Raw genomic sequence first — 2,380 nt, forward strand, 5'->3', positions numbered from 1 at the left:
CCATCTGAGCTTTCATTTTCTCAAAAGGCAGAGCGGGATACCCAGGGCTTGGTTTATACCTCTCAACCTTTCTAGCCACTGACGGACCATAAGCAGGCTGGGGGGACTCATATTGATTAAAAAAACTCATAAATTGAAATTGTCATGCCTTGGGACCTTTAAGAGTAGAAGAGAGGAGCTCAGTGTGTCAAAGGAAATCCCTCCGGCAGTCTAAAACTATAAAAGCATAATAACCTGAGCCAGTTCTATAAGAATATGACGACTATGAAGAGAAACAGAGAAGAGAAGGGGTACTGTGTCTGCAACAATACACCCTCCCCCGCCGGTCTAGGGGAACACTGCAACTCCATAACTATAAGCTTTATCAAAGAGGAGAGTTTTAATGTTTACTCTTAAATGTGATGATGGCGTCTGCCCCTTGAACCCAGACTAGGAGCTGGTTCCACAGGAGAGGAGCCTGAGAGCTGACGGCTCTGGATCCCATTTTACTTTTAGAGACTCTAGAAACCACAAGTAACTCTGCATTCTGGGAGAGAAGTGCTCTAGTGGAACAATAAATCAAGCATCTCTCATATAAGGGAAACCTCGATGTGTACAAGGTTTGTGTGTGAGAGTTACACAACTGTAGCCTATATATCAGGTTTAATGTGACATAATTGCAACTTTACTGTGGCTCTGTTGGAATCCACATGAAGACAAATACATGCCTTTTATTACCCTAAGAATTTATCAAGAATAAAGAACATATGTCTCCGCAGGGTTTAGAAAATGCTTTACAGGTTTCTCTTAAACATCAATCAGATTCAGAAAGCTACTGTTAAAGTCCTCACTGAAGCAAAGAAAGAGGAAATCTGAATACCGGCTTCCCTTGTACATTTTAAAATACATTGCTGACCTGCTGCTACATTATGAACAGTCCAGACCGCTCAGATCGTGTTGGGACAGGTCTACTTATACTGTCCTTAAAGTCAAAACTAAACATGGAGAAGCGCCATTCAGTTTCGATGCACCACATATCTGGAATCAAATCACACAAAATACTGTTCATGTGTCACTGCTTATTAAATAAAATTTGTTCATATCTGACACTACTCTGTGTTTTGTATTGCCTATGTGCATTTGTTTGCAACCCTGACCCAGTGAATTTCCTTTTTTGGATAATAAAGTGTCACAAGGAGAGAGTCCACACAAGAAAGACATTTATGGAAACTAAAGTTAAAGGTGCTCTAAGCGATGTTGGGGGACGTTACTTCTTGTTGACATTTGAAGCATTTTCAAACAAAACAAGAGTAGCTCGACCCTCCCTCCTCCTCCCGTCATCTCCCTCTCCCTTCTGTGCTTCAGAGAACAAACCCCCCCACCCCCAAATCCTTCTTTTCAGTTATTAGCTGGAACGCTAAAACACTGTTTGTGTATGCTTCGTGGTGCAGGTTGGCACAGTTTTTTGTCGCTGCTTGTAGACCCTGGGCTGTCTACAGAAACCACCTTTTGTACAGTGTTCTGGAGACAGGCAGCTCGTTGATAATGAGGAGTTGTTTGCTGTATGTGACAACAAATGTTGTAGCCTGAAACACGTGTGACATCGCTTAGAGCACCATTAACACAAAATAAACAACAGGGTGTGAAATGAGCAACAAAGGTGTGGATGTGTGAGATATGTATTGTGAAAGTGTTAAACATGCACACAAAAAAGGAAAGGCAGGACTAAGCATCCATATGTCTAAATGTCTAAATGCTTTAAACCAAACATTATAGGTTAGTTTATATCAGTGTACATATATTTACAGACAAACAAACCTTGGTAATGCTACACAGCAAATGCTGGCAAATGTGCTTGATTATTACAATAACTGGTTCCCTTTAAACTCTGAAAACATTTCACCTGGATCCACTTTTTATTGCAGCCCTAACACTTATTCTAACAGCATACTCAACCCTATAAGATCAATTGTCACTCGGAACATGAATAACTCAACTGCTCTGAGTATCACCTGGAACTCAGTGACTTCATAATCAGTTAAGTGGAGCATCAGCACTGAACTATCCAAAAATGTCCAAATGCTTTACAACTTCCAACTCATGCACCAGGTAGTGATCAAATTAAAATATTATTCAAATCCTTTTTTTGGGATTACAAGTTGGGGGTTCAACATTTTCTGAAAATAGATTAACTTTATAGTTGACGGATGTCTTGTGTACAAATACAGGCTTGTGGAATCGCTCCAATACTGTAATTATTCCTGTGACTGCAAATGCAGTAGCTGCTATGTTTCTCACTCCTTCCTTACCTCTGTGTATCTTACAAACACACACTAAACAGAAGGTGTGTCACTGATCGAAGCAGCATTATAACGTGTTACAAAGTGACGCACATTTGTCA

At 40.4% G+C, this 2,380-nt stretch overlaps 1 protein-coding gene across 1 annotated transcript in view; it reads right to left on the reverse strand.

The window, feature by feature from the left end:
- The window catches only part of LOC116700221 (replication protein A 70 kDa DNA-binding subunit), a 61,040-nt gene that overhangs the window by 417 nt on the left and 58,243 nt on the right, over positions 1 to 2,380 (reverse strand). The window lies entirely within an intron of this gene.

This window comes from Etheostoma spectabile, chromosome 13, assembly GCF_008692095.1.
Source record: "Etheostoma spectabile isolate EspeVRDwgs_2016 chromosome 13, UIUC_Espe_1.0, whole genome shotgun sequence".
Classification (NCBI taxonomy): Eukaryota; Metazoa; Chordata; class Actinopteri; order Perciformes; family Percidae; genus Etheostoma; species Etheostoma spectabile.